The 20,547-nt window shown below is 39.8% G+C and overlaps 1 protein-coding gene across 1 annotated transcript in view; it reads right to left on the reverse strand.

Annotated features, from left to right (window-relative positions):
* The window catches only part of LOC111052886, a 40,313-nt gene that overhangs the window by 9,642 nt on the left and 10,124 nt on the right, over positions 1-20,547 (reverse strand). The window lies entirely within an intron of this gene.

Consider the following 20,547-nt stretch of genomic DNA (forward strand, 5'->3'; position numbering starts at 1 on the left):
AGGTGTTTGGAAACAAATTGAGCCTTGTCTCAAGGAAAGGAGTGTTTCCATACGACTACTGTGATTCATGGCAGAGACTCGAAGAAACATTGCTACCACCCAAAGAGGCATTTTTCAGCAAGCTGACTGATAGGAGTGTTAGCAGTGATGATTATGAACATGCTCAAACTGTGTGGAACCAATTCAGTTGTAGAACTCTGGGAGAGTACAGTGACCTGTACTTGAAAACAGATGTTCTACTGTTGGCCGATGTCTTTGAGAGCTTCCGCGATGTATGCATGAAGACTTATGATTTGGATTGTGCGCACTACTTTACATCTCCAGGCTTTTCCTTTGACGTCATGCTGAAATATACTAAAGTTGAGCTTGAGCTCCTTACTGACTATGACATGTACATGTTTATCGAGCGAGGTATCAGAGGAGGAATAACAAATTGTATACACCGTCATGCAATTGCCAACAACAAGTGCACTGGCGCACCTTGGGATCCAGAGAAGCCTACATCCTATCTGTTATATACAGATGCCAACAACCTATATGGCTGGGCAATGTGTCAGCCAATTCCATGTCGCCAATTCCAATGGATGGATAAAGAAGAATTGGAAGCAGTAACAATGGGTATTACAGGTTTAGGGGATAATATGGAGATTGGATACATTCTAGAGGTGGACATTGAATACCCTTCCAACTTGCACAGCGAGCACAATGATTTCCCATTTCTTGCAGAGAACAAGAAAACTCTTAAATCCAATCATGTACGACTCATGACAACCCTGTATGGTCGGGAACATTATGTATGTCACTACCGCACCCTAAAACAAGCAGTACAGCATGGGTTGAAGATAAAAAAGGCTCATCGAGGTGTGCGGTTTGAGCAGAAAAACTTTCTAGCATCATACATCATGCTTAATACAAAGCTAAGACAGCAGTCAAAGAATAAGTTTGAAAAGAACTTTTTCAAACTCATGAACAATGCCGTGTTTGGCAAGACAATGGAGAATGTGCGAAAAAGAATGAGCATGGAGCTAGTGAATGATGAGAAGCGATTGAAGAAACTGATTGCTCGACCAGTGTACAAAGATCGTATCATATTTGGCGAGAATATTTGCGCTGTTACGATGCATAAAGAGAAAGTGGAGCTCAATAAACCAATCTATATAGGGTTATCAGTGCTTGACATCAGCAAAACCCTCATGTATGAATTCCATTATGACATCATGAAGCCCATCTACAAGGACCGTCTTCAACTCTTATATCAAGATACTGATAGTTTGTTCTACCTTGTCAAGACAGAGGACATGTACAAAGATATCATCAACAATCAGCAGCTTAAAGATACCTTTGACACTTCAGAGTACCCTGCAGACCACCCATGCTACTCAGATGCAAACAAAATGGTGCTTGGCAAGTTTAAAGATGAATATGCTGGCCGAGCGCCACTTGAGTATGTAGGCCTACGATCAAAGCTATATGCCTGTAGGTGTTACAATAGTGATCCGAATCAGTTGACAAGTGGATTGATAAAAAAAGCTAAAGGAGTACGGAGACCAATACTTGGGCGAGAACTCTCAAAATTGCATCCAGATGCTGAACGTTACATAGTCTTCCAAGACTATCTAGATTGTCTATATGGTGATGAGGATATCTATAGAGAACAAGTGATGTTTGGCACTAGGAAACATCAAATCATGACTCAAGTCATGAGAAAGAAGGCACTGAGCAAAGCTGATGAGAAGAGGCATATTCTAGATGATGGAATTACAACTCTTGCACATGGACATTACAAGATCCCCACTCCAGCACACAGGGATGAGGAGAAGGATGAGGAGGCAGAGGAGGAGGAGGAGGAGGAGGAGGATTATGATGTGGAGGAAGAGATGATTGACTCTCAAGAAATTCTCAAGGTTCAGGCAGCTAGCAGTACTACAACAGCTAAACGGATGCATTCCTCATCACATGATGAGCTCATTGATAAAGTCAATGAGTCAGGAAGCAGTACTATCCCTGCTAAACGGTTATGTCCCTTATCAAATGATGAGCTTGCTGATATGATCAACGACTATAAAATAGATGGTGATGCATCCCAGTACAGCATTCTGAAAAAATTGATTGGAGACTGAGTGGGAGGATGATATCATTTCTAGGAATAGATGATGATGATGATGTCATTTCATGTGTTAAGGATAGTATAAAAGGAGGAAGCAATGCACATTCTCATCACTCTGCATTCAACATGCATGCCACCAACATTCAAGTCGTGCTCTGCCTCATGCTGGCTCTTGGAGCCTATTCACTGGATCCAAAGTATAGGAGTGAAGACTTTCTAGCATCCAGGGAGCATGGACTGGATACATACAACATTTTCCACATCAGGCAATGTCTGATGTCATCCAGCAAGTTCAACCATGACCTTGCAACAATGTACAATGATGTCAGCAACTGGTACTTAAAAATCGCAGGAGAGCATGAAGTGGGGGAGGAACTGTGTCACAAAATCCACTGCGCATATGATCTGCGCAACTGTCTCCACCCATCATTCACATCGTTGGATTTCCTTGAAGCAGTTATTACAAAGTCAGTCGAGGTGTGCTCATCCTACTGTCAACATGGGCTGTCAACAACATCTACATCCAGTACTTCAATCAGCAATGGCGCCAGCAGACCCTGAATCACCATGTCCTTGCGGTGATTGCATTTTTGTCATGAGTGCAAGGTGGAGTGTTGAGCCACTATTCAACATTGGAGAAGGATATCATGATCCTTTTGGAACTTTCGAGAATTTTGCTGATGTGATATCTTCAACATTCCCAACAGCTACACTTCATCCTTGTCACAATAGACAGATGATGATTCTGAACTTTCCTTATAGCTTTGCATTTTGTGAAATGTGTACTAATCTAGGACCATTATGTGACTATGTACTGTTAAACCTTGATGATTGAGATGTTATCTAAAAACAGCAAATCGTTTCCAACTAGGTCAGCAACACAATGATAGCTCTTATGGCTAGGAGCTCCCATATATATACCCAATCTAGGACCATTATGTGACTATGTGCTGTTAAACCTTGATGATTGAGATGTTATTTATATATGTCTGATAATATTCTTTGTATCCAATGTGCACTAGAGTATGACTACAATATAATCGTATCAAATCAACTGTCTCTTATTGCTCAAACCTCTGAATCATGTAGAAGTAAGAGTACAAGGCATGATACATCTCACATCCTGCACTATCAAAAATTGGTATCAACTCCTATAGTAAATTTCTCTTGGAAACATGTATGGATAGTCATATAGTGCAGGGTGTGAGAAGCATCTTGAGACTAGTGCTTGGTTTAAGTTGTTTCTTATATATACTGTAAAAGTATAAGGTGTGAGATGAAGCCAGTTGCATAACGTCTTGATTCATCTCACACCCTACACTATCAAAGTGTAGAGGTTATGAAAAGAAAAAGTTGAATAGATAGAATAATTATTTTTTATTATATTGATTAAAATAGAATTATGTTTATATAATATATATGAATATAAAAAAATAAGTGATTAAAATAGAATTATGTTTATATAATATATATGAATATAAAAAAATAAGTGATTAAAATAGAATTATGTTTATATAATATATATGAATATATAGGCAATATATAATATGAAATAGGCAATATATAATATGAATATATGGGCAATGAGGATGTTCATCTATTCTTCAGGCTCTCGCTCCTCCCGCAACCAGCGAAGAATCTTCATTGCAAATGCCCTGTTTACTCTTAACCTGTGCTGCCTTGCGGCCTGCATGAGGTGTAGAGCCAATTCTCGAGAGAGCAATGGGTGATTTTGCAATCTCTCTCGGAATCTTCCGTCCCGGCCATTAAGATTACCCTCCAGCCTATCTAAGACAGGTGTGAGGCGTGGGGCTAAAAACTCTCGCCTTCCTGCAATATGCAGAAATGCGACAATAAATTGGAAATCACCCAACGCCTCCCTCTCTAGAGAATTTGCTGCAGGGTAATCATTTAAACGATTGGCTAACCACCCCATCCGATCCACGACAGAGACGTCAGCAGCCCTAATCACTCTCTCGATTATCTCTCTTACACTCATGACGTTCCGCGGCAGCGCAGGGTAGGGGTCATCCTCAACGCGTGCGACAAGTTGTTGGCGTCGTGCTGCGCGAAGGGCAATTGCTGGTCGGCCTCGACCAGCACCCCTGCCCTGAGGTGGACCCTCTATAGGAGGTCCAGCAGCCATGGCATTATGCATCTCAAATTCACCATCGCCATCAGCAGCATCAGCAGCATGTGGTGATGGTGGAGGTGGTGATGGCTGAGGCAACGGTTCAGGTGATGGTGGAGGGGATGGTTGAGCAGCAGGCTGCGGTTGTTCATTGAAGAAATTGCCCAAAAAGTCTTGGACTACCTCTACATCCACCACTTCCTGGGGGATTGGTGATGGTGGAGGCGGTGATGGCTGAGGCAATGGTTGAGCAGCAGGCTGCGGTTGTTCATTGAAGAAATTGTCCAAGAAGTTTTGGACATCGGCAGCTTCCTCAACATCTGCCACTTCCTGGGGGATCTGAAACAATAAAAATAAAAAAAACGGTTAGTGTTAAGGGGTTCAAGATTAAACTCAGAAACTGTATAGTTGTGAGACCGTTCTATAGATTGAATGAGTTATATGAGAATATGTGGGGATGTCTCCTCACACACACACACACACATCATGATGATGATTCAGTTTGAGAGAATTTTAAAAGACCCATTTTGATGAATTCTATATTGTTTATTATTATTTCAAAAGATCCATATTGATAAATACTTTGTGTGTGTGTGTGGGTGACTTTAAATGCAGGAGGTAACTGTATTGACTATATATATGTTTTTGAGTACCTACTGCAGGGTATTATCAGATTAACTTGTGTGTAATTGTTATTGGTCCAATTGAACACTTTATTATATGTTTTACACCTATATGTTGACTCATCCTCTGTCCACTGCTATGTGGATGTTTCAGGACATGGTAAAACTAACTTACTTACTAACTAACTAACTAACTGACACCCACCTGGATCGCAGGCTGCTCCTGGTTGAGTACAGGTACCTCCCAATCATCAATGATGATCGGCTCCGCAGGAGGTAACTCTTCCAACTGCTGCGGATGCACCCGCATTATAGGTGGGGCGTGCAGGCGCCGCTCTCTCTCCAGACGTTGAAGGCGTCGACGTCTCAGCAAGGATCGCTGGTTCGCGATCCAAGCCTCTTCGTCGAAGCTATCGTCTGAAGAGGATGAACTGCCATATTCATCAGCCATGGTTTGCGTGAATAGATACAGACACAGAACAGAAAAACACGTACACACAGTCTCTGGCGGAGCTTCAGAGCAGAATGAAATAAATGCAAAAAGTTGGCTAAAAGTTGGAGTCCCCACTCTAAAAAAGCCTGTTTGTGTGGGATACATCCTTTGGATAAGCAATCTTTTCCTCAAATTAATCAAACAGCAACCTTATATAGTCATCTTTTCCTGCTCGTTATCAAAACAACTAATAAATAAAACGACAACAGCAACAGGAAAAAGTTGCAATCTCCATCCTCTTCCTTTTGCCCACAATAATAGTTGTAATCTTTATCCTTTTCCTTTTACCAGCAGGAAAAAGTTGATATATCCATCCTCTTCCTTTTGTCTACGATAAATGTTGTAATCTTTATCAGTTTCCTTTTACCAACAGGAAAAAGTTGATATCTCCATCCTCTTCCTTTTGTCTACGATAAAAGTTGTAATCTTTAGTCTTTTCCTTTTACCGGATATGGAGAATGTTTGGATTAGCATAATAGACTATTTAAAGTTGATGATATAGATTTTATCAGTCAGTATGGATAAGACTGTGATAGCGAGAGAGCTGCACAAGCAGGCTTGTAGGAGGTTTCCTACACGAATGGTTACTGTGAAAGGTCTTGATGATCTTTATCAGGCTGATCTTGTAGAGATGCTACCATATGCAAGACAGAACAAAGGCTATAGATATATTATTACAATAATCAATTGTCTTAGTAAGTTTGCTTTTGCTATACCAATAAAAAATAAGTCGGCCGATGAAGTGGTTAAGGCAATGCAGCCTATATTTGAACAGAATCCCATGAAGAATTTGCAAACTGATGACGGAAAGGAATGGTTTAATAGCAAGTTTCAACAACTTGTGCAAAAGTATGGCATCAATCATTATTCAACTTTTTCTGATAAGAAAGCATCTATAGTTGAACGTTTCAATAGATCGCTCAAACATCTTATGTGGACAAAGTTCACTGAACAAGGAACCTATTTGTGGACAGGCATCCTAACCTCACTCTTGAAAGAGTACAATGAACGGGTCCATAGAACAACAGGTATGCGGCCAGTTGATGTTAAGAGCAAGAAGCATGAGAGGCTGTTGCTTTCCAGGCTCAGCAAACAAAGGCAAGAATATAAGGAAAAGTTGGTCAGCAAGCCTCAAAACAAGTTTTATCCAGGTCCCAGTCAGAGTATTGAGCCTGGTGATAAAGTGAGAATCAGCAAGTATAAAAAGACGTTTGACAAGGGATATCTAGCCAATTGGACTAATGAACTGTTCACAGTAAGACGTGTGCGACCTACAGTGCCTGTAACCTATGAATTGGAGGACTATAGAGGTGAACCCATTGAAGGAGGATTCTATTCTGAAGAAATTGTAAAGACAAAAGTGCCCAGTGTTTTCGAAATTGAAAAAGTGTTGAGGAAAAGAGGGAATAAACTGTTGGTACGCTGGAAAGGATATAGCTCCAGTCACGACTCATGGATTGATAAGAACGATCTTGTGTAAGATGAAACAGGTTGTGCAACAGAAAAACCAGTTTAGAGTTATCGATTTTGACAAAGTGATTAGGGGGTGTGGCTTGGTGGAAATGGATACAAAGAAAAAGCGTCATGGACCATTGTTCCCCAATCATATGAGATGTATTATATGTGGACCTTCTGGTTGTGGCAAAACCAACCTACTATTCAACATGCTTTTCGATGAGAAAGGAATTCACTTTTCAAACATCTACCTTTTTTCAAAGACTACATTCCAGTCCAAGTATGAGCTGCTCTGCACAATCATGCAAGGACTTGCAGGAAATGGAATAAAGTATGTCGAGTGTGATACAAGTGAAGAAATACCCAACCCGCATGAGCTGCCACCCAACTCAATAATTATTTTCGACGATGTGATTTGTGAGCAGCAGGATGCCATCAGGAAGTACTTTAGTGCAGGCCGACACAGTGACGTTGATGTGTTTTATCTAGCGCAGACCTATAGCCGCATTCCAAAACAGCTGATTCGTGACAATGCAAACTTTCTAGTCATGTTTCAGCAGGATGAGCTAAACATGAAACACTTGTACCGAGATCATGTTGGCGCTGACATGACCTTTGATCAGTTCAAGGATATGTGTAACAAGGTTTGGTCAGTGGGGGGTGCACACTCATTCCTAGTGATTGATCGGACATTGGACAGAAATGGAGGGCGCTACAGGAATGGACTTGATACGTATTTAGTTGATGCATAGTGTTAGTTGAGCTTCAGTATATGTTAGTACACTGAGCAAGATGGACGTCTCCAGCAATAGGCACCGTCAAAAGACTGTAGAAGAGATTGCACCAACCATCAAGGCAATTGCAAAGTTGCGACGTAACATCAAAAGGAAACACAAGGAACTGACTCTTGGAAGGCAAGTGGCAGAGGAGCAGCATGCAAAACACTTTAAACCACTAACTGAACCACTTGACAATATAGTTGAAGTTCTCAATCAGCATTTGGCAGCACCACCACCACCACCACCACCACCACCACCACCACAGCCAGCAGCAGCACAACCACTACATGGGCAATCTCCAGAGCCACGCCCACATCGCAGACGTTTTGCAGTTCCTGTAGGTCATCATGCACCACATACACCGCCACCTACACCATTGCTGTCCCGACCCCTGAAACAAGCGGTAAGACGTCTGCCCAAAATTGGTGAGGAGTCTCCTTTGACCTTTGAAGGAATTGGAGAAGCTTCGCAGTTGAGCCCAGTTCCAAGTACCTCGAGTACTGCACGCAAATTGTGGCCATCTGCAAGTGCCAATGATGTTGATGAAAGTGATGTGATGGATGTGGATGAGGAGGAGGAGGAGGAGGGTGCTACTGCTCAGGAAGCATTACTAACCAGCAGTCAAAAGAGGATTCGACAAGCAATGATCGAGGTTGGATTGACTGGAACACCGGTGGGACGTTATCTTCATAGAGCTATGAGTGGTGATAGCAGCTCTGACAAAACATATGGACCAGAAGTTGTTGGTAATGACTACTATTTGGGTAACAAACTGTTAACCTTTGGAAGTGATGGAAGAAAGATTGTTCTGACTGACCCTAACAATCCTTCAAACGTGACTAGATTTGATGCAACGCGTGGACTTTGTGAACTCATTTTCAAAAAGAAACCCATTACTCCATTGGCTAGTGATGAGGTGGCATACACTCGGATATTACACATTACAAACTTGTATAAGGAAAATCATGTTCCAGATGGTAAGAGTAAAAACTCGAATGATACAAAGTATAAAAACGTGATCCATAAACTGCTCAATAATGCTAAACCCAAGTATAGCAAGGTCAGTGGCAGAGGACTCGTGGCGCCATTCAATATGGTGGCAAACAGCCGTACCAAGATTGAGTACGTCTACTACAATGATCCCAACGAACTTGTGGACAGGCTGAAACTATTGGATCAGTCTAAGGCAGTTGGCAACACTGGACATGAGAATGAAATCAATTCAATTTTAGAAGAGTTGGTAGAAGGTGGCTACATAGTTGCTAATCCTGCATACTAGTTTCACTATATAAGAGACATTGCTTTGCTTGTGTATAGCAGTCAAGTCATGGATTCCATAGGAAACATTAATGCTCGCTACAAGCGTTTGATCAATTTGGGAAATCCACGTGCTGACAGGGATGCTGTCAACTTTTCAACATGCAGAGAACTGATTTCAATGTGGCTGCCAAAGACAAGGGACAATACCACATCACAGGTATTTACAAGTCTCAACAATTCAATACTTACTGATATGATGGATCCAATTAAGCCTACTGATGGAGTGAACAATCAATATCTTGAGAAGAGGCTGATTGAGTTTGCTGGTAAAATGTTTACAATGTATTTAGACATTGTGTTAGATCCGGAAAATGCTAAATCTATGAAGGGATTGCCACCTGATGAAATGAAGAAACGTTTCATAGATCTTATGGGATTACCGGAACCCCCTCCTACAACACCACCTGGAACATCATTGCCACCAGCACAAACATCGTCCACAGCAAAAAAAGTATAAAACCAGCTGCTAAAACCGTTAAGAAACATTAGATGACTGGATGTAGGAGAGAGAGGAGGTACCAGGGAAGAGGGGTACTGTCATCAATTGCAAAAGTTGCAGGTTCAATAGTTAAAAAGAGTGCTGGAAAATTGGTGAACAAGGCAATTGACATTCTGCCTATTGAACTACACATCCCCGGTTACCAGTACTGTGGACCAGGTACAAAGCTAGAGAAGCGGTTGGCACGAGGCGATCCCGGTATAAATAGTCTTGATCGAGCCTGTAAGGAGCACGACATTGCTTACTCGAGGAGCAGTGATACATCAAGCAGAGCAGTAGCAGACAACATTTTGGCAGATCGAGCTTGGAGTGTGGTAAAATCTGCAGACGCAGGAGCACTTGAGAAGGCTGCAGCACTAGCAGTGACCAACATCATGAAGGCTAAAGCAAAGTTTGGTGGAGGAGTACACCGCAGACGTAAGACAACAAAGACTCGTGGTCGAAAACGAGTAAAGAGATGTTCTGGTAAAAAGGGTAAAGGACTCTACCTGAGACAACAGCGCAGGACACAGGGAAATGGAGCACGTCGCCGTCAATGTGGCGGCAAGAGAAGACTGTAGTTGCCCTACCTGATCGAGCCCTCACCGATGCTGATCTCTACAAGTATGCATGTCGACTGAAGCTAAAGCATTTTCGAGGAGTGTTTATGTGGGATGCTCTACCATTGAATGGGCCCTGGAGGAGAGAATGCGGCATTATCAACCTGGACACCAGCACTGGAGCTGGCACACATTGGGTGTGCTATGTGAAGAAGGATGATGTGTCTCACTACTTTGACGGATTTGGCAACCTGAGACCACCACAGGAGTTTATCGACTATATGCACAAAGGACTGGAGCCAGCATCGAGGATTGAGTACAACTATGATCAGAAGCAGGAAGATCTTTACTCACACATCTGTAGACATTTGTGTTTACAATTTTTGATTGATGAAAATGAATAAATGATTCACTATCTCTCTTGTACATTATTTTCATCCCTGTACTTACTATAAATGTCTAGTGTAAGCTGATTGCTACTCATTGTGCAACTGTATGTTGAGCAGGCAACAACATGATGCTATGTTTTGGAGGTAGGACATCAATACTAAAGAGCGACTTTTATTCACCACTTGATGTGAGCAGCGGTGAATGGGAAATTGGTCTGATTAGCTTTACAAGTTGCAACTCAATACCTAATATTGAGGAAGGTTTCAATAATGTACTACATTTTTATGCAAGTAATAGAATACATAAGAAGGGTGATACTAGTGCAGAGATAACACATGATGAGCTTCGGAGTATGGCTAAAGCAAGATTTGAAGAGTATTGGAGCGAGGTGCTTAAACATCGGAAGCATAAACCTGGCGAGTCTGATGATGATGATGATGATGATGATGGTACAGTATTGCCTAAAAGGACTAAAAGGAGAATGCCAGCTACTACTGCTGACAAGGAGGATTTGGTTCTGCATCAGGTATCATTACCAACAGGTAGCTTTGAATTTTCTACAATTACTGACTTGCTTGCACAAAGGCTGTTGGAAAATGATGTTGATTTCCAGGTGACTGTAGATCCATCAACCTTAAAGTGTATAGTTTTCAGCAGTGCCAAGTTGGATTTACGACCACAAGATTCAATAGGGAAACTGTTGGGTTTTACCAATACCCAGTTCATAGAGCCCAACACATCTACTAGAAGTGATAATACTGTACAAATCAGTCGGCCTAATGTGATACGCATCACCTGTAACATTGTGACTGGATCTTACTCTAATGGAATTACAGATCACGTGATCTATGAGTTTTACCCAAACGTTGATCCAGGGTATAAAATGGTGGTGACTGTGCAGAATGTAATCTATTTACCTGTAGACATCAAGCAGATTGGTAGCATTACACTGCAAGTAGTCGATGAGTACGGTCGTCTTATAAATAATAGAGGCGAGGAAATAAATATTGCTTTACATTTGAGACAACGCAAGTGAGATGGTGCTGTTATTTGGAAAGCTGAATCAAGGGCTGGATAAGGCTGCTGCAGTACACCCTCATCCTCCTCCTCCTTCTCCTACAGAGATACATTCTAAGCCTATAAAAGTAGATAATAGAGTGAAGGATGTCATTCAGCATTCAACCTTGACAAGGTTAACATCTAGGAGCATTGAGTATTTGCAAGAACGAGGCTGTCAGATACGAGTAGAATAGGAAGATGGGAGTTTTGGATGTGACACAGAATGGACCGTCATCGGACAACAGTATCATTGGGTTTGAGTACCATTCTCATGCACCCTATACTGTAAGCTATAATGCCAACGATGAGATACGGATTCCAATTCAACAGCAAGATGTTTACACACTGCTATCAGAGAGCTATCTACATTTGGAGTATACTGTGACTGGAGCTGCCAACGCTGCTGTGGCCAGAACTCCATGTGTCTCTGGATTCTTCGGCAATGTGTTTTCAGAGATACGCTATGAAATCAATGGTGTGGAGGTGGATGGTATACGCAATCCTGGAGTTACCAGCCTAATGAAGAATGCTGTTACATTTGAATGTGATGAGTGGACCAAGATGGAAGGAGCTGGCTACAAGTTTAGCCCAACTCATGGATTCACCGATTTTGCTGCCAATGGAGGCGACACTACAATCATGGATGTGCCTTTGAGATACCTGCTAGGCTTTGCCAAAGACTATAGACAGATTTTGCTCAATGTGAAACAAGAGCTGGTGTTGAGGGTCAGCCCCAACTTTCACGACTGTGTGAATGTTGCTGCTGCTAATGTAGCAATCACAAAGCTTTTATGGAGAATGCCGTATGTGGAAGTGGCAGATGATGTGAAACTGCGTCTGCTACAGATTGTACAGAATGACACACCCATCAGTATATCATTTCGACATTGGGAGTTGTATACCTATCCAACGTTACCACAGACAAGAAAGCATACATGGACTGTCAAGTCAACATCACAGCATGAAAAGCCACGATACATTGTGGTTGGGCTACAGACTGCAAGACGAGGTGTGGCAGCAGCCAACAGTTCTCGCTTTGACAAGTGTAATATGAAGGATGTTCGAGTGTTTTTAAACAGCAGATACTACCCATATGAGAGCATTGATGGTGATGATAATCGCATCTACAACATGTATGCAGCTTTCAATGGAGTCTACAACCATGGTAATGCTCGTGCAAGCAACCCTCTGTTTGAAAAGAATGCCATTGGTGATGGAAAAATAATGCTGTTTGCTTTTGATTGCTCCCGCCAAAATGAGTCACTCAAAACTGGAAGTATCGATGTGAGGATTGAGTTTGAAGCATCTGAAAACATTCCAGGTAATACAACTGCCTACTGTATGATGATTCATGAGATGACTAAAGAGTATCGACCAATGTCAGGCCTTGTACTGTCGGCATAAAAAGATATATAGTCAGTGCACAGTGATAAATTGCTCAGTTGAGCTCGAGACAATGAATGAGCCAGTCATGACAGGATACAGAGGACTCTTTATTGAGGAGGGGGAGCTGTCTTCACATGAAGGGGAGGACGTGGTGGGCTGTGTTATTGGTGAGCGACCGCTGATGAAAGATGCCTCTACGAGTACAACTGGACTCAATGATGACGACTCCTACATTACAGCAGAAAGTGGTGTAGATGACTGGCCATCGAGTAGAGCGGAAAACATTTTTGGACCACTACCACTGTACCTGATGAACTTTCAAGGTTTTGAAGGTTTGGACAACAAGTTTATTGTGAAGGAGATGGCTATCCTGGAGCAAGATGATGAGAATCATGTGACTACTCATCACTACTTTTTCAAGCCTCCCTACTCTGAGTCTATGCTCAAGACTAGCAGGCAAATCATCGCCAACAACTGTATACATCAAGCTAAACATGGACTCAGGTGGTCAGACTGTGGGAGAGAACATCTTCCCTATTCGGATTTGATGGAAATTGTGCGTGGAACAGTTGGAAGGTGGTTGGATCAGAACCAGCAGCGTCCAATTAAAATCTTTGTCCATGGATATAAGCAGATTACTCTACTGGATACAATTCTACAACTGAACAATGTGGAGTACCTGGACCTATCATCAGCATATTTCTTTCCTGCTACGCCTGATTTGGAGTTGCTGATCAAGAAGATTGATGGCATATACTGCCCAGAACATCATCTACTCAACTTTATCGACATGGTGCGGAACAAGCTATCATCTTTAACGTTTGGAGATCAGTCAGCCAACAACGTCAACAACGCTGATGGATTGTCAAATACACAACTATTTTGCTCATTGAAAATTGTTATTGCTCTACATGGTTGGATTAACAAAACTTTGTTAGAAGATAGAACCTTTTGTCGCAATTTTTTCAATGCTGTTAATACTCATTTGCATTATCAATAAAAAGAAATATTGTAATCAACTCTATGCTCTATCATTTATCTTCCTCACTCCTCTTTGATACTTGTACAATATTGTGCAATCATATGACGTCATGCAGACCTGATGAACAGTTTTCATAGTATCCATTGGTATATAACAGTCAACTGTAAATCAACTGTCAACTGTCAATTGTCAACTGTCAATCAACTGTCAACTGTCAATTGTCAACTGTCAATCAACTGTCAATTGTTAGTTGACTGTTTACTTGTACAATATTGTACAATCATATGACGTCATGCAGACCTGATGAAACAGGAAATGGGCTACCCCCACCACTCAGCAAGCATAGTATAAAAGATGATGCTGACAACAAAATGCACTCAGTCTTGCAATGTTGTCAGACAGTGAACGTGAACGTTATCTGCTTAATGCAGTGAGTGAGCTTGAAGCTGAACTGAATTATCACGGTATAATGACATTGAGTGACTTTTTCAAGGAGAGTGGTCATTTAGAGTTTTGTGCAGATCGTGAATCTCATAGTTGTGCATGCATACGACTCAGGCAGAAGCATCAGGCTGTTGTTGATGCAGTCAAGGATAGAAACGTTTTCTTTGTATGCGATGATCTTCACAACCCATTGAGAAATACTCATGTGACCTCCACCGATGTGAAATGTTTCCTGCTGAAAGTTTTCACGCAAACTATGAAGAGTATCAAGGATAATATCAACAAGAGGGCAATGCGTCATTGCCCACCAGGACTTGCAATGAAATTCACTGTCATGTTTGATGACACTTGCATACTGCTAAAATCTTTCTTCAAGTTGGATAATGGTAGAATGGCTGCTATTGTTAATCTTGAGAAGGTAGCCAACTGGAGGGAAAAGGATGTGAAGATTGTGTTGAGTGTTCTCAATCAGGACCAATACTACAAGTGTGATTTTATATGTGGACAGCAATCTAAATGTCTACTGGGACTGGGTCAAAAGGAGATCAAATTTGCAGGATTTACAAAAATTGAGAGTACAGGACATGTGAAACGATTCAGGCTGGAGGATGGAACATCTGGTGATTCAGCTTTTGAGATTAGCATCTACAAGGCTGTACGCATACCTATGCCACTGCCATCTACTGGGGGATATGACGAAGTTGATGGACCATGCATTGTTCGTGAAAGGAATAAGCCATCAGTTGAGCGTTATGTCACCAACAATGATTATAGCCGAGGAGAAAGACTTCTTCAGCTGTATATTCTGTTCAATACTGAAGATTGATTATAAATGTTTGTCAATAAATACTGTGTGTGTGTGTAATGAACCATTTGTTATTATTGATTATCCTACTTCCTCATATAGGTAAGAAATTAGGTTGCTATGCTTTCAATGAAGACAGTTTCAACGACCCCACTCCTCCCCTGTCATGATATGTTTACAGTTTTTTGTCTACTGCCTAATATCTATTGGCATGTTGTAACAGGTTGACCAAGATGCAAAATATCAAAAGATATCCATTGAGGTGTAATGGTATACAACCCTGTATACTTACCTCAACAATTGGGACCCTACATCAATCTATACCCCCTGAAGGTTCGAACCTGGGACCTACAGCATGGAAAGCAACACCGCTAACCACTACACCACAATGGATATCTGTTTATTTGATGTTTTTGAATCCTTGTTAAGCAGCTTACTCTGTATGACATGGTAAAGGATAATGAAAACTCAATAGGAAATTGTTCAATTCTTTTTTATATGTACGTGTATGTGCTACAGTGCAGTTAAAGTAAGTACAATCCATATTGTTTATTATTATTTTAAAAGACACATTTTGATGAAAATACTTTTATTTTCAAAATTTATTACAAGTAAACAATACATTTTTTCTGGAATTTGTTACATCGAGATAAATCTTATAAGACAATACATTTCTGAATTCTTAAGCATAATGTTACAAGTATACAGCAATACAATTTTTAGAATTTCAAGCATCAAATTGTTACATCAAGATAACTCTTATAAAACAATACATTTCTGTATTCTTAAGCATAATGCTACAAGTATACAGCAATACATTTTTAGAATTTTAAACAAATTTTCAAGAATTTTAAGCAAATTTTCCAAAGTATACAACATCTTTACAATACCTATTGATAATACAAGCCAATCAGTTTATGCATTTAGGCTTCGGAACATGGAATTCCATTTTTGAAAAATTCCAACGTATGTGTACGATTACGATTTTTCAAAGGTAAAACTTCGCGTATAATAACACTATACCCAGTCATATCAACTGGATCTTCCCCCACTCTTTTGAACACTGTGTTGATATACATTTTGGGCATGAAACAACGTGCATAGTCATACTCTCTTTCTAATTCAGCAGTTATTCCCTCCCCATTTATACTGGTTACACGTTTCACATAGCGTAAATTGATCTGTACTCCTCTGGGCATTTTGGCAAGATTCTCTAGGGTGACAGGTTTGAATACTCTACCCTCTCTGAAGATTGCTCCGGCTATCTCTGCATTGTTGGCAGCATTGTTGGCAGCACCATCAGCGGTTGGGGCGGCAGTGGCATCAGAGGCTGTGGCAGAGGTGTCAGTTGTAGCGGAGGCATCAATGGTAGCGGTATCATTTGCAGAGGCATTGCATGGGGTGGTAGATGGGGCATTGCATGGGGCTGTAGTGACATCAGAGGCTGCGGCAGCAGAGGCATCAGCGGTAGCGGAGGAATTCGGCATCTGTAATTTCCATATATATGTTAATAGTTGCTCATTACATTTCTACTGGTAATAGTTTGACCTATATTAGAGACATCCATAGTTGTAGGGGTACATGTTTGCAATATATATAATAAGCAGTATTATTATATCCATCATAACTGTCATGCATAGAAAGAGGGTTGGAAGCATTGTTCATGCAGTGTTATTTGACGAAGCATTGAAACTTAATTTTTCAATGTCTAACCTTATTTATTCTGACGTGATGGGTGTAGCTGTACTGAAGGGTATGCTTAAAGGAATGTTTGGGGTGGGAAGGTTGGGTCATCTGGCACCCACATTAATCGAAAGTCTCCATGGTTCCAGGGTTGGAATTGATGTGGTTGAGGACGTGGCTGGGTACTTGGGTTTCTTGAATTAGCACTGGTTTGGAAGCATGGAGGAGGAGGAGGAGATGGAGGATGAGGAGGAGGAGTAAGAAGAGAATGAGGAGGATTTGATGTAGAACGGTTAGGCTGCTGGGTAGAATTGTTGGAATGTTGAATACTGTTTGGTAGAGGAATGCTATTTGTTTGACGGTTGTTTGGTAGGGGAATGCTATTTGTTTGACGGTTGATATTGTTTGGTTGGGGAATGTTGCCATTGTTCAGAGTAGGATTCAGAGTTGGGCGGCTAATAGTAGGATTGAATGGTTGTTGTGGGTGATTGATAGGTTCGCAGTGTGGGGGATTGATAGATTGTGAGCCATTGACACAGAATGTTGGATTACGAGTTTGGGTAGAAGTAAGGCTTCGATTTTGTAGGTTGTAAGGAGCAGACCTGTAGGAATGGAGGTTATTGTTGTGGGGAGCTTGTCTAGGGTTGGGTCCAAATGTAATTGGTGGTAAATGAGGATTGTTTGGAATGAATTGTACTTCCATTCTACCCCTTGACATCAGTTCATTGTAAGCCCTTTGGTCTCCCTCATCATGAGGTACCCACATTATCACTAGACGTCCTCTAGATATCTGGTCAGCAAGGTAGGCTGCTTCAAGCCTGCTGTTCATGTCAATACCATTGGATCGGATCATGGCTGAAAACGACATACATGCCGTTAGTATGGGTGGTTCTCTAATATTGTATGGGTGGTTATCTATCTAGTATGGGAGGGTTGGATTTTACAATGCCCATTCAACAAGAATAGTTTTAAGAAAAAATGAATAGTATGCAAACTGAATGATCATCATGATGTGTGTGAGGAGACATCTTAAAGTCCCCACACAAAGTATTCATCAAAATGGGTCTTTTAAAATTCTCTATCTCAAACTGAATGATCATCATGATGTGTGTGTGAGGAGACATCTTAAAGTCCCCACACAAAGTATTTATCAATATGGATCTTTTGAAATAATAATAAACAATATAGAATTCATCAAAATGGGTCTTTTAAAATTCTCTCAAACTGAATCATCATCATGATGTGTGTGAGGAGACATCCCCACATAAAGTATTTTCATCAAAATGGGTCTTTTAAAATAATAATAAACAATATAGATTGTACTTACTTTAACTGCACTGTAGCACACACACACACACTAAAAACAGCAACTTGTCTCCAACTAGGTCAGCAACACAATGATAGCTCTTATGGCTAGGAGCTCCCATATATATACCCAAACAGTCTCCCACCACTCCCAAAGGTCGTGAAATTAATTCTTATTTATTTTTTATTTTTTTTTTTTTTTTTTTTTTATTTTTTTTTTTTTTTTTTTTATTTTTTTTTTTTTTTTTTTTATTTTTTTTTTTTTTTTTTTTTTTTTTTTTTTTTTTTTAATTTTTTTTTTTTTTTAATTTTTTTTTTTTTTTAATTTTTTTTTTTTTTTAATTTTTTTTTTTTTTTAATTTTTTTTTTTTTTTTTTAATTTTTTTTTTTTTTTGGATGACCTTGAGGTTAGGTTAGGTTATGATGTCATGGGTGACCTTGAGGTTAGGTTAGGTTATGATGTCATGGGTGACCTTGAGGTTAAGGAGGACTCTGGGACACTTGTGTCCCAGAGTCCTCCTTTTTATACTACTCACCCAGTCACAATAGTCAACATTTTTTTTCCTTCACCAAGTGTTCTTGTGGAATTATCCACGATTGAAATTATTAAAATTTAACTGGAGATATTTTCATTATAAAGTAAATTAAAAACAACTAGTTTTGATGCTTACATTATTTCAAAGTTTTAAATATAATAGTAGAAGTATTATTATAAATCACCTTGTAATTATTTAATAACCACCTAATATCAACCATCACCTTGTACCTAATAACAACCACCCAATATTTCCTTCCTTAACCTCAAAAAATAGCGGTAAAAGCTTGTCACGCCAGAGCAAGGTCTATAAATACAGGTCATGACATTCATGTTCCTTATGGAGCGGCCATTTTATGGGGTCTTTATGGTAGTACATTTGAAAATCCAATCTAATTCAATTTGCTCGTAACAAAATTGTGCATTTTAAAAACAATAATCTAGTTCAGATAATATATGAATTCAGGTTTTCAATTTTTAATAATGAAATTTCAATAATAAATGCTTCAATTATTCATTTATTTATTATTAAAAATTGTTCTTATTCTTGTAACTCAAGGATTATGATTCAAAAGGCATTGGGACAAAACAGAAATATGCGAGGTCAATTTCAAAAAGAGTTTCAAGTTCCCGATCAAATTAAATCTAAAAATCAACAATTCAGTTCCTACTTGGAATCTAAATATTATTATTCTGTCGGAACAATTTATTTTACAATTCAAAGCCAAGCAATATCCCTTGAACAATATTAAAAAATAACACATCATGTTGTTCAATCTATAATGATAAAAGCTGATAAATTTGAAAATTGGTGAACTAGGACCCCATAAAATGGCGATTTTGCAATGCATTTGGGAATGTGTCATGACCTGTATTTATAGACCTTGTGCCAAAGAGCAAGCGGTGTCACTGTCAGTGGCTTTCCATGGTTCTACGATTGAATACAAAGCGCATGGGCCGTTAAAACGGTATGTGCATTGTTGCACATTTTCACATTTTTTGGTCGCTCTACAGTGTCAAGTCTCATTTATAAGGCTGAGGCTAAGGCCTCACTAACGGTATATTTTTAAATTTAATTGTCCCACTAACGGTAGGACATCCATTATAAACATGTATGATACACATGTCGTCATGCAATGTTGTGTCATCACAGGGAAACGCTACGAGCGAAATTTTTTGATGTTAGGTTTTTGGCTCTCCGATTTTTTTCTCCGCTGCTCTATGATAAATCATTTTATCTATTATAATTATATAATTATTTGTCTTTTCCAGTAGTTTATTTGTTGTTAATGGTTGAATATTTTATGTTTGAAGCCTTTCGCTGATGACAAATCATACATGATGAGAATGCATGCATCACGCATACCCTACCATTAGTGGCCAGCCTAACATACATAACCAACAATTAGAAAATAGGCTTACAGTACTGCAGGTAGAATTCTTACTTTGAAATAAAATGTTGTTGACCTACAAACATATTATGTAGTAGTGGAATCCACCAAAGTAATTAGAACTAACTAGAGGTCAAAACCAACTAATCAAATCAGCTTGAATCCTGTGTATAATAGAAACTGTTTGTATAATAGAACCCTACTTCTAAGCAGTTGTAGTCCAGTGACTATATACATTGGTGCATGCAATTTTTATATTGTAGTTCTGATTTCCTCGTGCTAGATACAGAGTGGCCCAAAAACCTCGTATTTTCGGCTCATTTTCCAGTTTTCAGCTAATTCTGCCAAATCTCATAATCGGACAGAAAAATTTGCTCTCGCCTTTTTTCTAGAACATGAAATTCGGAATGAAAAGAGATCATTCGGAACTCTCTATCTCCAATGAGTACTGAGTTATGATTTTTCAAAAATGAGTGAAATTTGAAGAAAAAATCAATTTTGATGAATTTTAGTTTTTGATCAACAATATCTTCCAATTGTTACCATTTAGATGTATATTTCAAAATCCCTCTGGGCATATTTTTGTGCTCTACAATCTGATATAGATTTCCAGGTACACCT

The sequence above is a fragment of the Nilaparvata lugens genome, chromosome 3 (genome assembly GCF_014356525.2).
Source record: "Nilaparvata lugens isolate BPH chromosome 3, ASM1435652v1, whole genome shotgun sequence".
In the NCBI taxonomy this organism is placed as follows: domain Eukaryota; kingdom Metazoa; phylum Arthropoda; class Insecta; order Hemiptera; family Delphacidae; genus Nilaparvata; species Nilaparvata lugens.